Source organism: Apodemus sylvaticus, chromosome 19 (assembly GCF_947179515.1).
Source record: "Apodemus sylvaticus chromosome 19, mApoSyl1.1, whole genome shotgun sequence".
In the NCBI taxonomy this organism is placed as follows: Eukaryota; Metazoa; Chordata; class Mammalia; order Rodentia; family Muridae; genus Apodemus; species Apodemus sylvaticus.
In genome coordinates, this window is record NC_067490.1 from 29,139,697 (window position 1) to 29,160,486 (window position 20,790).

Below are 20,790 nucleotides of genomic sequence, written 5' to 3' on the forward strand. Positions count from 1 at the left end.
AGTCAGATGAACTCAGTGGATACCTGCCCCGCTCTGGTGAGTTCCTAACCCCATGACTAAGACCTGTGGCTTTCACGGGCGAGTTCAAAGGGGTTGGCTCTGTTTTCAAACAGCCGTGCAAGGGCTTTGCCCTGTCACAGAGCTGATGGAAAACAACCACCTAGAAGCCACTAAGGAATCCCATGGGCATAGCTTGTAAACTCAGGAAACTGAGACCCAAGGAACTGTAGAGAGGATGTTCAGTTTGTTGACAAGCTGTCCTGTCTGCTGGGTCTCACAAATTTGAGATCCCAATTACAGAAGTTCAGGGTGGAGAAGAAGAAGAAGAAAAAGGAATAAGAAGTCAGAGGTTTTTGTTTGCTTGTTTGTTTGTTTTAGCATGTTTTGATAGCCCAGAAGATGAAGGTGACTAAGCCCAATGAAGTAACACAGGGAAATTCTACTCAATCAAAAAATTACAGAAGTATCTGGGCACGTGTGAGATAGAAACCAGAACCTGCTATCCAGATGATCCAGGTTTTAAATGACGCCCAAGGGTGTCATTCTCACATCTCCTGTTTTAATTGCGTGCCCTTTAGCTCCATAATTCCTTCTTTCACAGGTTACAGGAAGGATCCCATCCTACAGACAAAGAGACTCATTGCAACAGTAGTTGCAATAGTGAAAAGCGGAACCAATCTGAAGGTCAAATATGAGAGAATTAATTGATTGTCGATTCACCAATATAATGAAATTCTTTGAACCATTAACAAGAACTTCATTTAATAGTAACCAAGGCTCCAGCCTGTAAGTTGAGAGCCCTTTAGGGGATTGCGTATCAGACATCCTGCACGGCAGATATTTACATTATGATTCATAACAGTAGCAAAATTATAGTTATGAAGTAGCAGCAATGAAAATAATGTTATGGTTGGGGGTCACCACGCATGAGGAACTGTATTAAAGGGTTTCATCGTTTGGAAGGTTGAGAACCACTCCCCCAGGGAAGGGCAAAGCAAACCACTCTGTATATAAAGCTACCTAATCTTGTCTTAAAATGTGGTTTGAATAAATAAAACACTGAAACAAAATGCATAATGGGGTTGCAATGTTATTTCCTTTTTAGATATTTATTTCCAGTTCTTCTAAAATCGGAAATAAATATTATAGACTGAGCATTTCTTGGCACTCGTGTATGCCAGACACTCTGGCTTCTCTATGCACTCTATGCAGCGACGTTTACTGATGAGATAACCACACACAGATAGGATAGTCTTCAAGGATGCAGTTACCAAGGGACCAAACTAGGACTTTTGTTACCTATTTTCTTGTGACACCAGGAAGCCAAGGCTATGAGAAACAGATGTTCTATAATTGAGCTGCTGTATTTGTGTTTGAACGCTTGCTTCCCAGTTGGTGGATTGTTTGGGAAGGATTAGGAGATGCAGCATTGTTGGAGGAGTGGGTCATCTGGGGGCTCTGAAAGGTCATGACTTAGGAAAGAAAATCAGGCCAATCCTTAAGGCTAAAGGCAGTGGGTGACTTCAACAGTCCAGCCCTGAAAAAGAGAGTCAAGGCCTACCGGGTCAACAGAACCTTCTCGTAACTTAACGACTGCCGGAATATAACTCTTGTCTTTAGATTCTCTATAGTCTATCATTATAATGCACAAGAAAACATTTCTAGTACTTGAAGCAGAAAAATGTGACCCAGAAAAATAATAATTTCAAAAATAGTTGATAGACACAGTTTAGAGCGAACCCTTGTTGGAAGTAACAAAGACTTGGGAACAACTAATTTTCAGTATGCTCAAAGATTTAAAGGAAAATTTGAGCACCGTCAGTGAGCAGTTGGAGGACTTCAGCAAAGAAAGTGAGATTGTTTTTGCAAGAAAACTCTAGAATGAAGAAGAAAAGGGCTTAATCCTGTGGAGGTTATAAAGGAGCAGTGAAGTGAAGTTAGATCAAGTAAATTTATCTAGAAAAACAGAGGATTAATACCATTTTTTTTTTTTTGGTTTTCTGGATTTGGTTTTTTTTGTTTTTGTTTTTGTTTCCCCCCCCCCACCCCCCCAGACAGGGTTTCTCTGTATAGCCCTGGCTGTCCTGGAACTCACTCTGTAGACCAGGCTGGCCTTGAACTCAGAAATCCACCTGCCTCTGCCTCCCAGAGTGCTGGGATTACAGGTGTGCGCCACCACCGCCGGACTGATTAATACCATTTTTATCATGCCCTTCCATTTCCCAGAAACCCATTCATTCTCCCCTGCCTTACCCACTCACTGGAGACAGAGCCTATGGATTCAAGGCCATGTGCAGCTAATCCTCAAGCTCCTTCTGCCTCTGTATGAGGTCCTGCCTCACTCATGCTCTAGTTTGCTTTTCTGTTGCATGATGAACACTGAGACCAAATAAAATTTGGAGAAGAGAAGATTTATGTCATTTTACATTTCGAGGTAACAATTTGTCAGAGGGAAATCAGGGCAGGAACTCAAGGCAGGTGCTGCACAGAAGCCATGAAGGAGTTCGGCCTGTGGCTCGCAGCCCACGGCTTGCTCAGCCCACTTTCTGACACAGCCCAGGACCACCTGCCTGGAGGTGGTACTGTCCACAGTGGGCTGGGCCCTCTCGTATTAATTATTAATCAAGGAAATGCTCCACAGAGCTGCCTGTGGGCCAATGCGACAAAGGGGATTCCTCAATTAAAGGTCCTCCTTCTCTGGTGACTCTAGTTTGTGACAAGCTGGCACATGAACAAACTATCCTGAAGCACCTGCTATCTTTCTGAGTATCGAGACCATCTGAAACCCTCTCCATCTCGTCCTCTCCCAATTGAATGAATGATTAAAAAATATGTATCAGCATCACAGGGAAGCAGCTAGCACTCCTGCTTCTGTGTGACAATGTCCTTGGTCCCCAGTCCCGCCAACTTTTCTACAGCCCAGCCTTCTTCATCTTGGCTTTCCATTTAGTCTCGGACAACAGTCACATCCATCCACTGAGTTAGTAAGCATGTAACTATGCTGTAACAGAGTGGTCCTTTGGCTATTTCTCTCATAAAGTTTTGCAAAGATCTTCACTGAATGACATAGACCTAAGAGGCACTCATGAGCTGGTAGAACACAAGAGCCTCTACATTTAGCCCGATATCCTCAGTGTACATACAGAGGAAGAACTTGAAGACCTGGGTGTCTTCAAGCATCTTACCCATCCTGGTACAGAACTCCTCTTTAAGGCACATCGCTACTGCCCAGATGCACATACCCATTCAAGATCATAAAGAAACCATATGAAGGATTTGAAATAATGACTTTCAAACACACATTTAAATTTTAATGGGACTAACCTCTTCCCCCCTCATCATTTATAGTCTGCTTTGAATTACTTTCAATCTTCTTGAAGTTCACTCCCAGCTAGCACGGGAATCATGAATGGCAGACGTCGTAGCCTTAAATGGTCTTAGACATAGATGCTGAGATACCAGAAATAAGTGTCCGTTCAGCTCTTGGTAACAGTCAACTAAGTTTAGGGTCTTTCTTAACCCTCTTCTAGAGGTTGGTCATTGGAGTAAGATTCCACCAAGCTAGATAAAACAGAAGATGCTTACTAAGATGATTCAATGCACAGACACCATCAGCCTCTATGGAATTCTCAGAGTGCTAAGAAACACTTGAATAGGTAACTATCAACCTCCTCGTGAACAAGCACCAGAAATAGACGGCCTATAATAGATGCATTGCCTTGATGGCCCCAGAACACAGCATTTTTTTCTCCCAGATGCTCGGATAAAGTGAGGCATAACAGAAGACAGCTGTGTCCCCAGCAAGCAGCAACTTCAAAGACACACTCCCTCTTTGTATCAGCCACAGGCAATTCCTGCTGTGCAGGGGTGGGGTGTGAAGGCAGAAGTTCCACGGGGACCCTCCAGGGATGTCATTTGCCGACACTTACAGTACAGCCTTACTTCCCCTCTGCCCCCTGAGCTTTCATCTCCAGCACCGGGTTCTTGTCACTAGATGTCACATAGATTCACCATCTCTGAAGTTGAAGCCTCAGGTGGAGTTGAGAGCAGTGCCCACAGAACAGAGCGTATGGGGAACAGGTGAAGTTTCGAGTGGATAATCGTGGGGATGTCAAGGACCCTAAAGCCTCAAACTCATGGGAATGGCAAATCCTTCTTCTGGTCAAGTATGAATGTTGACAGTGTGTGCAGAAAATGTCACCCAGAGATTCCTTCTCTTGAATGACTGTAGCCTGAGACTGAGCTCTTACAGGGACCCTGTATTGAAAAGGGCTAACCCATGTCCTCTTTTGGCTAAATATAATAAACCCACCTCCTTGTTCAGCTAAGTATGTAAAGAAGCCCTGAGTTTCTGGGCTGCTGGTGCATCTCCACCAGAGTGCATGGCCTACCCAATCCCAGCTTTTCCTTCAAACAAGTTTGCCGTCTCTTCCTCTCCCACCTCCCCATCTCACCAGTTCCAAAGCCATTGTCCCAGTTACGGTTCTTGCTGTGATGAAACTCCATAACCAAAGGCAAGTGGAAGAGGAAAGGGTTTGTTCAGCTGACACTTCCACATCGTAGTCTGTTGGCTAAGGACGTGAGAACAGAAACTCCCACAGGGCAGGAACCTGGAGGCAGGAGCTGATGCAGAGGCCATGGAGGGTGCTGCTTACTGGCTTCTTTCCCATGGCTTGCTCAGTCTGGATTCTTACAGAACTCGGGACCACCAGCCCAGGGGTGGTCCCACTCACAATGGGCCACAATCACTAATTTTAAAAACACACTATAGACTTACCTACGTCAGACCAATCTGACGAAGGCATTTTCTCAATTGAGAGACCCTCTTTCCAAGTGGCTCTAGCTTACGTCAAATGGACATAAAACTAGGCAGCGCAGTTATGTATTTCTTGGTCAGAGAGGATGGCAAATGGTCGGTGTTACATACGCAGGACAGACTCGGAGCCTCTGTGGCATGCCCTGCCTCACCTCTCAGCCGCATGGCAGGAACAGGAGAATTAAACAGTGCGTGTGGTTCCCATATTAATGCGACCCTACCCCTACATACCCCCACATTCATATGTTCGATCCTTGTAAGAGATAATGATGCTCCCTGACCTACAGTAAGGTCCTGTTGAAACATCCTAAATCAAAAACCCCTCTCAGGACACCTAGTCTTCCCAGTGTTGGAGCCCAGCCTAGCGTGCCTCACGGATACTCAGGACACTCACATCAGCCTGTAACTGGGTAAAGTCACCTACCACAAGGCCTACTTTGTGTGGGTGAGAACTCACCATGGGGTATGGTTAGTAATCATTAAAGTGTGGCTGCTACCAAACGCACGTTGCTTCCTTACCCTCATTCTGTCTTAAAGCTGTAAGCAGGGGACTGTTGAGCATGTAGAAAGAATGTGCTTTAGAGGGCTGTGGATTTCTCTACTGTAAAAGCTCGGGTGTGTCCCCAAGTGTCACAGCCATTTCCTGAGGTCAGGCATCGTCCAGGTGTCCTTCCTCCAGCCTCACAGCTAGCAGAAACCAACCTTTGTGCAACGACTGCCTGGCGGGCCCCAGTACCACAGCAAGGCATTCTTATCAGATACTGCCTCCTTCGTAACTCTCACAAAATGAGGGTGCTGGCCGTAGGGAGCTCCCGAGACTTTGAGCCGGAAGAGATGTGGCATCCTGTGGGCAGCTGCCCATGAGATCTGCCACTGAACACCATGACGATCTGGGCACTGATCAGTCATGATCTTTGCATATTTGTGGGGTTTCGGAGAGATGAGATTCCCCCCTTTTCCATGCTATCTGTAGGACCTTGCTTCCAACCTCAAGTGACACATCTAATGAGCAAAAGAAGGAATCCCTGGGCAATTTCTAAGTTTAAAAAAGGTGTTTTTCATGACTTTACACACAAATCATGCCCTGGTTTGGACAGTGGTTGGCAGCAGGAGATCATGGCCCACAGCAATCAGAGAGGTACAACAGGCCATCTGCAGCAGCTGGCCCAGGCCCTGCCAACATAGCCATACAATGAGTCATACAGTGGGCACAGGTTAGCCAGCCCACACTCTACCACTGACTGAAAAACAAAACTGCCACAATATCTATCTATCTATCCATCTATCTATCCATCCACCCACCCACCCACCCACCCACCCATCCATCCATCCATCCATCCATCCAACCGTCCATCCATCTCTATCTATCTATCTATCTATCTATCTCTCCATCCACCCATCCATCCATCATCCATACATCCATCTATCTATCCATCCATCCATCCATCCATCTATCTATCCCTCCATCCATCCATCTCTCCATCTATCTATCTATCTATCTATCTATCTATCTATCTATCTATCTATCTATCTATCTATCTATCGCTCCATCCATCCATCCATCCATCTATCTATCTACCTATCCATCTATCCATCCATCTATCTATCTATCTATCTCTCCATCTATCTATCTATCTATCTATCTATCTATCTATCTATCTATCTCTGAATAATAGTCCTTTCTTCTTAAATAATAATTACGTTGTTGCTTTTATTAAAAATAGTCTCTGCTAAAAGTTTATAAAAACAGGGTAATAAAATAAGAAAGCCAGGTGGGGGGAGATTCTAAATCTCCCACCCAGAAATAACTGTCGTTATTAACTTGCAGTAGACAATACAGGAATGGTTGTATACGTGAGCAAAGTCCTTGGAGATTTTCCAGGAAAGAGTTCTGTTACTTCTTCAAGGAATGCGGCGTCCTGAAAGAAATGACAAGAACTCCAAGCTTAAAGCTGTTCTCTTTACAGAACAGTAACTGCCAAAGCCATCTCACTTGCGCAGTTAAGAATGCAGGGCAGAGGCTGTGCTCGGTGACAAACACGAATGGCGAATGGCTCAGGACAGATCCACGGGCTTCCCAGAGCCCCTGCTTCGGGCAGGACCTGAGCTGATGCAGACATGCTCCTGTGTCTGTTGTCCCAGGTGTGTCACCGTCCCAAAGAGCAGCCCTGACTGCAGGTGCTAGCAGGAATCTGGGTGATTCCGAGGAGCCCCTCTCTCTCTGTGATGCAAGGGAGGCTGGGAGTGCCAGGTGGTGCTGCCAGCAGGTGCTCCGAGCACATCTTCCCTGGAATGGAGGACTGCCAGGAGGAGGGCGCTCTCCCAGGTGGCCGATTCCTCTTGCTCCAGGATTAGCGCTTCCATCAGTGAGGCGGAGAAGCGCAGCCTGATGGGTCTCCATTGGGAATCTCTAGTCTGGTTGAATTATCTTTTACTTCCGGCAGTGTCAGAAGGAAGCGTAGGACAGAGCAGTTTCTCTGTGCAGGACCTGTCCCAGGCGTGGATGCTTCTGCATTCTGGCCCCTTGAGTTTAGAGGCTCTGCGCACCTTACTAAATGGAAGTATACAACATGGGTCCTTAAGCCACACAGCACATGACAGGGCTCCCGTCCCTATATTCCACTCTATGCACAGGCCACATTGTCTCAATCCATTTAGGACCCATGATCTTCGAAACAAATACGTCTCAACTTTTTTTTTTTAATTTTAGCTGTATTATTTTCCAATCATTTCCCCTGGAATTCTAGGTGATTGATGCTTCTGATGCTCAAATCGAGTGAATTTTATTCATGCCGTCAACCTTTTTCACCCGACTCTCATGAGGTTCCCACAGCAACCCTTTCCAGGATTTTAACGTGAGCTGGTTTCGGGCTTTTAAACTTTAATTTTATTGTCGTACCAGTATAGTTGAGTTCTAAATATTTTGGCATCATTGGAGAGCTCTTGGTGCAGGGATACATAAACCACAACATTCCAACCAGAACAGCATTGAAACGCATGTGGAACACCTAATAAAACAGTCCTTTATGCATAGCTTGATTCATTCTTTGGCAGAGCACCCACTAACCTCTCCCAGGGCCTCAGGAGGAGGGCTCAGCCACACACAGTGTGCTTGGTATGGTCCTTTGTCTTCAGATAAGATCCCACCCCGTGCCACCAGAAGGAGAAGTTTCATGCAAACAGGCAATGCTACATGTATACAGTCACAATTCCCGGTGGTTAGAGACTCCAGGTTGCACTAATAGAAAGCAGACTTTCTCCAGTCACCAGACTGGTATAACATGACAACCAGGGAGCCACGTCGCTTTCATCGCCCTTACAGTTAAGCAGAGTTGCTAAGGGTTCCCCAAGGCTGTCATCCACACAGGTAGCTGTGGAGATCTCACGGTAAGGCTGGGCAGGCTCTACAGTCAGGAGCTGCCTCTGCCCTTGTGCTGACTCAGTGATGTCCAGAGCATCTGGACCTAGACCTGCAGCCCAGTTCTTTTCTCTGTGTGATAGGAACTACAGACCCTCTCTCCAAACCCTGAACCTGAGCTAGCTCTGGGCTGATGGCCTTTCTGCCCCTAACTCTGCAAGACTAGCCAAACTAAGCAAGAAAATCCTGTCTACTGTGGGCATGAGTGTCCTGGGTCCTTCGTAGAGTAGGAAAGGGTCCTATCATCCCTCCCACTGACATATGAATAACACTCCCATTAGATTAGGGACAACAGAGGCAGTTCCCACGGACACCATTGCAGTTGACCTATTTTGACTTTTGGAAGAAAACACCACTTTTCTGATTTCAGGTACATACTGCTGATCTGTCTTCTCAAACCCCTCATCTTAAAATCCCTCCTCTTTTTACCCCCCCTTGAGAAGTAAGGTCTCTAAGGCACGGGGAGCAGAAATGACTCCTGTAAGTCACTGCTCAGGGCTGTCTCTTGTTCACCTTGACCCAGCCCAGTAGCATCCCAACAGCAGCTGACTGGAGCTGTCTCTCCAGAGTGCGCAGATGCCAGCACGGAGCCCAGACAGACGCAGGCGAACACTTGTTATTCAACACACTAGGTCAATGAAAAGATGCTACAATCAAGTTCTAACCGGCACATAGTAATTATACAGATTTGTGGAGTGTGGGATGTTATTTAAGTGTGTGTGTGTGTATGTATGTATGTGTGTGCACGCACACACCATAGATCAGGATGATTGGTATGTCCGCCAAGTCTGTCATTTATCATTTCTTTGTATTGGGAACATCACATTTAACTACTAACTCTCTTTATGCTCCACTAATTGTCATCAGCCATAGCTACACTAGAATCTCTTCCTCCTGTCCATGACTGCATTCAAGGCCAGTCTTTGCTTTGAAATTTTTGTGACAGAAGGTAGGGTGCCATTGGAAGCAAGTTTACCCCCAAACCTGTGTGACTGTCAAAACCAGATCTGGGATCTTCCAGGTTAGTCACAGCCTGTACTGGGAAGGACAATGCTATTTGTCTTTTTTTTTTTTTTTTTTTTTATTCAGTGCCTCATGCATTCTGGGTAGTCTCCCCTGAGCTCCAGCCCCAACTCATTTTATTCTTTTTCTAAAAAGTGCGTTTAATACTTCAACAATGACTTCAGCTACTTCAACTTGAAGACTGGTCTGGGGTGGGAAAGAGGACAGAGAGTAATCGCATTACAGTCTCCCTCTGTTAGTGAGTGGTTTGCTGTGTGGAGAGCGAGTGGAGCCAGGAACAGATCACCGAGCTCTGGAGGATGCGAGCAGTCCCTCCTCCATCCCGCAGAGGCCCTAGGAATACAAGGCGGTTCTATCTCCGGTCCGGGCTGAGTTTGCAAGGTATCATGGCCTGCCCAGGTCCTTCCTGTTTCTGTACTGGCAGAGAGCACGCTCTTTCAAACCGGTGGAACAAGATGCAGATTTTGACAGGAAGGATCCAAATCTTCAGGTTCCTTGCTTCGTGTTGGGACTCGAATTTAAGATAGAAAACAAAGTGCTCTCTGGAGGACGACACAAAGTGCTATTTATAGTCGCCCCATTGGGGTCATCGGGGTGAATGAAGCAGCAGCTGTGCTGGGTTATTTCTGCCAGTGGGGGGAGGGGGAGTGGCCTAGCCCCAGAATTAGGGGGGGCATCTACTTATGAAATACAAACAAACCAAATCCCGTCCACTCAAATGTAGGGAGCCTGGGGCACGGGTGGCTTTTTGTGGCTGCGATGGGGGAAGCTTATTACATCATCCCCCTCGATTCCTGGAGTGTGAACCCTTCGTGGGTACTGTGGTTACTTTGATTTGGCTGATATTGAAAGGGTCGAGAGGAAAGCAGGAACATACTGGAAGGGAAAAGTTTCGGGAAAAGAAAACTCTTCATGGGTCACGCACGGCGTAGGTGGGAGGTGGAGGAGGAGCCCTCGCCTCTCCAGCCTCACTCAGAACATGAGCACCAAAGCCGCCAATGACGTTTCCTAGGAAAGGTGAGAATGAACACATCCATCCCAGCGATTTCCATGGTTTTCACAAGGTTGCAGAAGACCTGACTTTGTGAAGCCACGCCCACAGCACGCTGAGCCACGCCCACGGCACGCTGAGCCCGCCCCTTTCTAACTTGTGCCTTACTTAGGCGCCTTGCTCTTTGGTTCTGGGACTTCAACTTCCAAAGCTCTGGAAAATGAGAAATACTAAGCAGCTCTCGGCTTGCGCTTCAACAGTCCCCACTGTGTGCAAGACCTGCAGGGCACCTTGGCTTCCCAAAGCATTTCTAATACTGTGTTTGCAGAGAATGACCTCCCCGCCTCTGCTTCTTCCTTAGCCTCTGCGGGGGCGAGTAAGGATCGGCAAGTGTCTCTAGCAGTGCCAGATGGTAGAGAGGTCTATATGTGACCGAGCATCTGCCAATATCAGAGCCTCTGTGCTCCACATCACACAGATAGATGCCTGAGGGAGTCCAACGAAGTCCTCTCTGGCCGCCGCTGTCTCCTCTGTGGACACATCTCCTGCATAGCAGTTTTGCCTAACTCCCTACTCACTAAGTGACTTCCCAATTTATTTCCTAAGCCAGAGGAAGCTACAGGGACCAAGATCCCAGCACATAGAAGCTGCTGCCCCTCTGTGTACATGCATAAAAAATATGGCAGTTTTGGTTGAGGGTGATTACTTGCAATAGCCTGAGGCAGTCGTTTTCAACGCTTCCTTGAGGTGATTCTGGGAAGGTCATCAGCTATGAGGGCTCTGAGCAAACCCTATTATGCTTTTAACCATTGGCTCTCAACTTTCCTAACTTTCCACTGCGACCCTCCTCATGTTGTGGATGCCCCAACCATAAAATTACTTCATTGTCATAACTGTAATGTTGCTACTGTTGTGAATTATAATAGAAAAATCTGATATTCAGGATATCTGATGTTTGACCCACAATGGGGCAGCGAAAACCACTGCTCTAAACTGCGCATGCTCCCGTTCGCCACGTTCATGGCTGGCTGGGAAGAGGCTATGCGTTTCACGCCAGGCTCTTGTGAATTTGTATGTTTGTCTCCCTGGCCAGTGACAAGCCGGCCACTGGGCCTTCAGAAACATTGTGAAAGTAGTTTGGAAGCCTGGTGTCTCCCAGCTTACTCATGGCCGGGAAGGGAGACTGCAACCTGTGGGTGTGTCGTGTCTTGGGAGAGTCCAAAAAGACACAGGCAAGAGCTCCTCTGGTACTTACCTTTTGAAACCTGCCACCTACGTCAAGCAGATGGCATGAGGGTTCAGGAAACAACTGGAAACCAATTCTTTAAAACATAGGCTTAGCTGGGCAGTGGTGGCGCACACCTTTAATCCCAGCACTTGGGAGGCAGAGGCAGGTGGATTTCTGAGTTCGAGGCCAGCATGGTCTACAGAGTGAGTTCCAGGACAGCCAGGACTATACAGAGAAACCCTGTCTTGAAAACAAAACCCAACAAAAAAACAAAACAAAACAAAAACATAGGCTTAGCAAGAAGAAATCAAATAGGCAAATGAAAAGCTACTCACATTCATTAGTGTGACGGGGGCCACCTGGGACCCCTGCACTTGTGCAGCAGAGTCGGGGGGATTGCATTTCAAGGCTGTTCCCATTTTAAATGACAAACGCTGATTCTCAACAGCTAGGTTATGGGCAGGAGGCAGGGGATGACAGAGAGAAAGGAGGAAGGGTGCTTTATTCAGGACCGTGAAATCTACGCAGGCACAAATGATCAACATTGCTGTCTGGATACAGAAATTATATGTTTTTTGCTATGAGTGACTCCTAAAACAAATGGGCATTTAAGACTCATTTAGTCAGCAATACGAATGTAAAAACACAAATATTCATAAGAATGGTGAGATGCGGGCTCCGAGAACAGCTCCCACCGTGGGGTACTACTATTTTCCTAATGGCCGTGCTGGCCCCGATCCCAGCCCTTTCTTGGCTGCTGTGTCAAAGTGTGGGGTGACATCTGGCTCTGCGCTAAGTGAAGTTGACATTAGACTCTGGTGTTGAGGGCCAGTATCACAGTTGATGACTGCTCTTAGGTCCTGTTTAAGGCTCAGACAGTTCCACTGGACTGACCAGGGCCCTCAAGAGCCCCTCAGTGTCCTGTCTACAGTCCTGCTCCCATGGTGACTTACAGAGGGCAATGAGGAGGACAGGGATGTGGGACACAGTGGGGGTGGTTACAATGATGACGTGTGTACACCTTGCCTGGCGCTCTGCACATCCTCGGCCTGTCTTCACCATCAAACTGCCCTGTCCGTGTGGGAGCAGACTAAGTTACCCATCGAACAATTTAGAGCCAAGAGCCCTCTGAGATGCCTTCATGTCACAGCCCACTGCAGCTCTGGTCAAGGTCGTATTTGTCCGACATGCTTTTCGACTGTGGGACAGATAGGCTTTCTCTCTACACAGCGTGACTGACACTAGCTTCCTGCCCCCTAGTAGAGCCCTCTGAGAGGGACAGCTGGTGTCGAGGGGACAGGGCAGGCTGAGCACATGGCTTTCCAAATACTAAAGTGTGTGAGAGCAAAGAATTGAGGGAAGACCTGAGGAGGACCTGGCATGGTGTTTGCAAAACATAAAACAAGATGCGCCAGATTTCGTGGGAACACGGTTAGGAAATAATTTATCTGCTGCTAAGAGAAGAAAACAGAGTGGTTGACCTTGGAGAGGACATGCTAGGACTTCCCACTGGTGAATGGGGCAGGCCACCTAAGGTCTACACTGACTCAGCTAGTAATGCCTAGCTACTCTCCTTTCAAAGTCTCTGGAACAGTCCTCCTGACCTCCTAATTGGGCCACCTCCCCCACCCCACCCCCACCATGCTCCCACTAAATTCAGCACTGATTTCCATCAGGATTTATCTCTTTGACTTGTGTTGGCTTTTTGTGATTTCCATGAAAATGTGAAATGCTCCCAGGACAAGGACGGGGTTGACTTGTTTGTTCAGTCTTGTCTTGAGTAGGTATGACTTTGCTTTGTGACAGACAAATGGGCTGGTGGATAGGCAGACCGTGAGAGAGAAGTTCTGTGTGCCTACACGCAGAAAGAGAGAGGAAAGAGAGGGAGGGGGAAAGAAGGTAGAGATGGAGGGAGGGAGGGAGGGAGGGAGGGAGGGAGGGAGGGAGAGGAGGAAGAGGGGTTGACTGTACAACACTAAAGTACAACAGCAAACTGCATATACAGCAGTTATTCTGTGAGATTAGAATGGAGCTGAGTAATTCCTGTGGCTTGGTGACATCGGCAGCCACGAGAACCTTGTAACATAACACATTCCTTGTGTGTTTGTGGTGACCGTGGTATACATAAATTTACTGCGGTACCAACTGTGTAAGAGAAAACACGTAGTAAAATCACCTTGACATTTGCCGACGATAATGAGCTGTGTGTTACATACTTATTATATTAACTTTTAATTGTTGCTTTAGAGTTCACCCCCCCCCCCTTTACTTGTTCAAGAACAAGTTAAGGGCTGGAGAGATGGCTCTGCTCTTAGGAATGTCTACTGCTGCTCTTGCAGAGGACCCAAGTTCAGTTCTCAGCAGCCGTGCCTGGAGGCTTGTAACTGCCTGTAACTCTGGTTCCTGGAGAATTTGATGCTCTTTACAACTGATGTAAACATCCAAACTCATTTGTGTGTGTGTGTGTGCGCACACACACACACACATGTGCATGCACACTATTAAATAAAACAAGTCTTTGTATTAAAGCTTTGCAGCTGACTGTGGAGCCCTGTTTTGTGTTCCACCAACATCAGGCTTAAACACCCCACGTTCGCTGTGTCTCTTGACAACACATTTTTGTGTGTCTCCGGTTCCTCTCTTCATTCACCATGGCCCCAGGGGCAGTAGGCCGCACCACACATACCAACAGCCTGCTATGTGCTAGGCCTCACCATTTAGGTTTGGGCAAGAGCAGTCTATGACACCTCCCATCAGGACAACTTCTTCAGAGCGTACACATTCTCACCTGTGTACATGTGCTTGTGTGCTTCCAAGTCCAAGTGTCCCCCGAGAGAACACAGAGACTTGCCCTGTAATCCTTGAGGATGCAGTAGAAGCTGGATGACCCTTCGCAGCTCTGAGATTATCAGTGGTACCCGGTTCTCCACCCCCAGGGGATGTGGTTTGGATTTCTTAGCTCTTCCACGTTCTCAGTGTTCAGTGCTCAAGCATCCTACCTCAGCTTCAGTCTCTGCCTCTCTAGGACTCTGCTTGGTGAGACTGCCAGGTTATTTTTCACTCTGAGCCGTCCCTAGCTGTGTGGCCATGAGTCCTTCCCTACCAGATCCATGGGTCAATCCCACTTGCCATGGGACCCGGTAAGAAACAGAAGTAGAGGCTCCTGGTCCCAAACAATCATTGCAGACCTATGCCAGAGGTGCACTGTCGCACAAGCGTGATACGAAACCCTTCCCCCGAGGGCCCAGAAGAGGAAATGAAGCAGGTTTCCCAAACACAAGAAGGGGGAGATGAACACATCCCCGCACCACTGAGCAATAATTAGTCCTCCCCCGTGTCATCAATCATCAACGGGAAGTGCTTTGAGTTGCTGTGATGATGAACTCCAGCTTCTGGGGCAATGAGAGTCTATCTTTGTTAGAGAGGACTGGGGGCTGTTGGGAGATCAGAGAATTGTAAAGCATGGGGAAGAGGCCACCAGCAACCTCCCCTCAGGCTCCTCCTGTAGGAGAAAACTTGGGAGGTGGAGGAGAGTGGGAGGGTGGGAGGTTGGAGGGAGAGGATCTGGCCCTGCAGCTGCCTCCCACACACTGCTGGCTTCCAGCACCTGGCCTCGCTCCACAGAGGAGCAGGGTGAGCCCGCTGCGGGCCTCATCTCTCTCCCATCAGACATGGCCCCCTAAGGGTATCATATGGCTTGGGGGGTGCAGGGATAGCCAGACCTCTGCTCCTGGTCACTGCAACCTTTTGAGAACAAGAAGACCCACCTAATGCAGAACTCCAGTGGGTAGAGCCGAAAAAGATGGCGGACAGAGGCAACCTTGGCCCACACACATAAGAAAATGATTCTGCAGGATTGCCCTTCCTGCAGGGCTACATTGTCTCAGTCGATAGATGTGGGATAGAATATACCCAAGGTGGTGCCTTCTTCCTAATAAACCCATATGCAGCCCCTCCTCATTCAAGGGTGGTCCAGCAGGCTAGAAGACCATAGAGCCACAGAGGCTGGGATGGTGGTAGCAGGGAGTGGAGCCACCCCAGAGAACAGAGAGGCAAGCTAAGGAGCGAACTTGGGAGGATGGGCCTAAACTCCTATATGATTTTAAATGTTTGGTGCATTTCCTTTTAAGCAAGAACCCTATCTTTCTCTATCCCCAGGGTCTGTAAGACAGATGCATGCACAATTTTATAGCGGCTGTACAGAAACATGGATGCATGTGTGCATACATGGATAAACAAAATTAAGGATACTGCAAAGGATAGGTGAGAGATGCTGTTGGCCAGCAGGCCTAAGCGGAGAGAGACCTAGCTAGATCTTTCTTTCTGTGTTCCTCAGACCTAGGTAAACATTACGTTCCTCCTCCTCCCACTCCACACCGTGCTCCTGGAGCACCACTGAGAATGCTTCTCACACTTCAGTACGCTCAGAAGCAACAGATGCAGTGGAAATACAGATCCCCAAGCAGCCAGCGTGGGTAGGGCCCGGGGCTGCATCTCTTAGAAGATGCTGATGATGAAGGGCAGATGTGTGTATATGTTGGGTCACACTGTGGCATCTCTCTCCTCTCTGGGTTTCCTCCTGTTATATGATAGCGGAAATCATCCTGCCCCACCCCTCTTTGCTCTGTCACAAGGTGTGATGGGTATGCTGACACGAGCTAGGGTTATCTGAGAAGAAGGAGTCACAATTGAGAGAATGCCTCCGTAAGATTAGTCTGTAAGCAAGATAGTGGAGTATTAGCTGGATTAATGGTGAATATGGAATAATTAATAATGGATGTGGAAGGGCTCATCCCACTTCCCAGGGTGATGCCACTGATGTGCTGGTGGTCCTGGGTTGTATCAGAACACGGGCTCAGCAAGCCATAAGGAGCAAGCCAGTAAGCAGCACCCCTCCATGGCCTCTGCATCAGCTCCTGATCTGCATTAGTTCCTGACTCAGGTTCCCCTGCTGACTTCCTGCCCTGATTTCCCTCAATGATAGAGTGTGACATGAGGATTGTAAATTGAAATAAACCCTTCCTCCTCACGTTGCTTCTGATCATGATGTTTGATCACAGAAATCGAAAGCTAAGACAATGGGTAATGTTGGCTGTCAACTTGGCAGGGTTGAGAAGCACCCAGGAGATTAGTGAGGCACACCTCTGGCCATGTCGGAGGCCATCCCCAGAAAGCATTAACTACAGAAGAGACAGCCTTTGCATCTCTATGGGGCAGTATCACCCCATAGGCTAGGGGTAGGATAAAAGGGAAGAAAGAGAAAGCTAAATGCAGCCCTGGTTCTCACAGAGCTGTGGCATCCGGCCAGAGACACCCCCCTGCCTTGATGGATGTACTGGCTGGTTTTGTGTGTCAACTTGACACAGGCTGGAGTTATCACAGAGAAAGGAGTTTCAGTTGGGGAAGTGCCTCCATGAGATCCAACTGTGAGGCATTTTCTCAATTAGTGATCAAGGGGGGGTACCATCCCTGGGCTGGTTTTCTTGGGTTCTATAAGAAAGCAAGCTGAGCAAGCCAGGGGAAGCAAGCCAGTAAGAAACATCCCTCCATGGCCTCTGCATCAGCTCCTGCTTCCTGACCTGCTTGAGTTCCAGTCCTGACTTCCTTTGGTGATGAACAGCAATGTGGAAGTGTAATCTGAATAAACCCTTTCCTCTCCAACTTGCTTCTTGGTCATGATGTTTGTGCAGAAATAGAAACCCTGACTAAGACAAGCTGCCTCTGGCCCTTTTCCTAGAAGACCTTTTCCAAGTTAATGTTACCTGCCCCTCCAAGACTTAGGTGCATCTCCACCTGTTGCCTCTCCCCAGGAATGGGCTGTGGGCTTCCGAGGCTAGGCAGGGCGCTGGCTGCTGAGAGCTAAGTGTGTGCCTTTGATCAGCTCTGCTTGAGGCATCCGTGGTCAACACCAGGAATGGCTGGAAGGAGCAGGACACTGGGGCAACAGGGCCTCTCTACTGCAGCCTCCTATGGACCTCTAGTCTTTAAGCTGTGGATGATCTCCTGACCCCTGAAGTATTTCCAGTGGGGCTGAAATTGGTCCCATCCTATAGCCCAGAACGTGGTCAAGGTAGAACATTTCTGAGATATTTCCAATGCATGAAACACGACTCAGAGAGTTAACTAATCTCTCTCTAATATGTACCTCCGGCTTGAAGAACCACAAATGTCCCAAGGGTCATCCGTCACACGTGACCTACCTGAACCTTCCTGTCCCGTGCCATGCACATAGGAGTTTTACCTACTGCTTGTCAGTAGAATCCAGGCCTCAAGTAGAGAGAGTTCTTTGACAGAAGCCCAGCTCTTCGTTTGCACCGTGAGTTAGTTTTGAATTCTCATCCTTGGTTCCAGCCATCAAATGCACAGCCGTGATGCCCTTCCTGGGTTTGGGCAGATGGGTGTGTCTATTTAGCTTCTCTACCTCCATCTAGAGGAAAGAAAAGGCAGACAGTTGAATCTTTAATGGCTTTGCCCCAGGCACATTGGCATCCAGAAGACCCTCTTTGGTCCAAGTTCTCTGAGGTCAGGTCATCCAGTGTTGGCCACGGAGTGCGTTAGAGGAAGGAAGCCACGTACAGAGGTCCAAGAGTGAGTGTGCTGTGCTGAGTTCCAGGTCAGGAATGCCTGACTTCTTCCTCATCCTTCGTGAACTCCTTAGACAGGTGCTGTACAGACCCAACCTGTGAGACAATCATGAAATGGGACCCACTATTTCAATCCAGTGTGTGTGTGTGTGAACTAGAAGCAAGGGATGGTTGTATTTTGTATTTCAGGCAGGTTATCTAGCCTCTTGGTAACTTGTTTCCTGACCTATAGAACAAAGATGAGAATTGCTAAGGACATAATAAGAAGCGAAGTCTGAGGTGTGCTGCACTGTGTCATGAGCTAGCATCACTACAGTGGGTCGCATGAGTTAGCATTTCTACAGTTGGTCATGTTGCCTACCCAGGACTGACAGCAGATGTGGCTCATGTGGTCTGCATGGGCCCAGGGTCTCTGTTGGATCATGAGAAATGTCCTAGATATCAGGTCCCAGACAAATGCAGCTAAACTCCAGTGAGTTATGCTGACAGTTTAGTGGGGGCTGGTAATTTACCAAGGGTTCGGTTTGAAGGGCCCTGACCTGGGTCATTGAGCATTCAACCAATTATGAGGGTTAAAGATCAGCATCGCATGTCAATGGTTTGGTTTCTTCCAGCATCTGGTGGTGGCCAACCCAGTCATGGCGCTCCTGGATTGGAAGCAGCTTTCTCAGCTCCTAGCCCTTGTACCTCCTCTCTCAGTGTGAGGAAGTGGGGCTCCCCAAAGTAATGAGAGGTCACAGCAGGAAGCTCAGGCGCATTTCCTCCAGGCAGGGCTGACCTCCACCTGCGCTCTTGCTGCACAGGACAGCACTGATCAAGGGGCCGTCCCACGCAGACCTTACACCCTCCAGAAGAAGTGGCAAAGACTGAAGATGCTGCTGGCTTTTTGATTACCTTTGTCTGTTTGTTTTCCTTTTGACCCTGGTTTTATTGGGCACATCTTTAATGAGCCTTTCAAAACAGGCTGACACTAAAGTGCACAGGCCCAGCCCTTTCCCCGTGTTTCAGGGTAGCTCCTAAGAATCTGCTATAATTAGAAGTCAATTAAATTAGAAACCATTAATATGCCTCTTGGAGGGCCTCCAGTACCCAGGGCCTCTGGCTCTTTCCACAGTCATGGTGGAAACTCATCCCCGCTAAACCTGATGTCCTGAAGCAAGGTCAGAGCTGTGGACCTGAGGCAGGAGTCTGTGTGTGTGAGGAAGAGGCCCCTGTCTGACCTCGGCTGCCTTGCCCCCAGCCCACTCATTAGGGCTGTAGCCAGCCTCTCTGCCTATAGGCTGAGGCTCCCAGCCTCCCCTGCTACCTGCCTTAGCTTGCTCCTTGCCAGAAGGAAAACACCCAACAAGTTCACAACTGAGGGCAACCCGGGCGCTTTCATCTTGCCTCATGGGGGACTGAGGTGCAAAAGTGTCTGGAAGCCTGGCCTTTTCTGACAGGCCACCCAATAGGCAGCAATTATCTGCGAGGGTAACTTTGAGGCATGTGGTTGAGCCCATAGAAGACTCAGACCCTGTCCCTCTAGGCCTTGCCAGTGACCCTGGCCAGGTCTCCTGGACACGTGCAGAATGGCCATCTTCAGACAGCTCTTGGGAACACACTTCTCCCCAGAGTGAAATAGCTCTGTGCCCTTTTTCTCATTATAAAGTTCCCAGAGTAGAACTAAACCATCTGCTCTAATCCTCGGTCCATGCCACTTCGTTCTTTCACCTCCAGCCAAAAACAATCTCTGATTTAAGACCAGGGTGTCACTCAGAGCCCATCCCTGTACACACAGACAGCTTTATGACCACAGACAGGAAGGTCTACTCTAGGAAGTTTTTGGTCACTCAACAGTGGACGTTTGAGCCTGTGTGGTGTTGCAGGGAACTGAAGCACCTACATTCTGGTCCTTGTGCTGGAGGCCAGACCCGGGGCCTCACACACGCTGGGGGTGTTATGCAGGGGTTTTGAGGGGGGTTATTACTTGATCACTGAACTACTCCCACAGCTCAGAATTTTGGACCCCATCTATCCCCCTTAAACAGGAGTGTGGACGCTGACTGTTCCGTGGGGAGGAGGCAGGGCAGGAAGAAAACAGGTTTTGAAAGCTGTAAGTTCCAAGCTCATCAGATGCGGCCTTCCTTCTGTCTCTCTGCCTGTTTAAATGGACGTCCTCCTAAATGAGCACTCTAATTCTAGGACCTGGACTAAGCAGGCTTTAACTCTTCCGGGATCAGAAAGTAAATATGTCCCAGTGCTCAAGGTCTCCCTGACCCTACCCGAGTCATTCAGCTCCCCTCTCCAACTTGAGCTTACTTTCTTTATTCTCAATACACAATCCTTTGGCTACTTTTCTCTGTGTCTTTAGAATATTGTTGGGCCAAGTTCCTACAAGTAGGAGGAAAGACAGGGAAGGAAGTGGCTTCCAGGTGCTGTGTTTGCTTTGCGCCTCCCTACCCAGCATTCTTTGGTGTGCTATTGGAAATCACCGGCTCCCATGACCAACCACAATGACAAGGGAATGTGGGATAAAGGAACTCGGGGGGGGGGGGGGGGGTTCCTGAGCGCTCAGTTTGATTTGAGGCTTAAGTCATCAGTGGATTCTGGAAGGTTCCTAGTATACGCTACCTCTCAAAGAGAATATGCTGTTTGTAATTAGGTTACCCTCCAGTGCTAGCATCATGGCCGTAGTGTGGCATCTGGGGAATCCAGCACATCGGCTCTTGTTAACATATATGGAAATGAATA

The 20,790-nt window shown here is 48.1% G+C and overlaps 1 protein-coding gene across 1 annotated transcript in view; it reads left to right on the plus strand.

Moving 5' to 3' along the window:
- The window catches only part of Edar (ectodysplasin A receptor), a 76,489-nt gene that overhangs the window by 23,909 nt on the left and 31,790 nt on the right, over nt 1-20,790 (plus strand). The gene's annotated exons all lie outside the window — the stretch shown is intronic.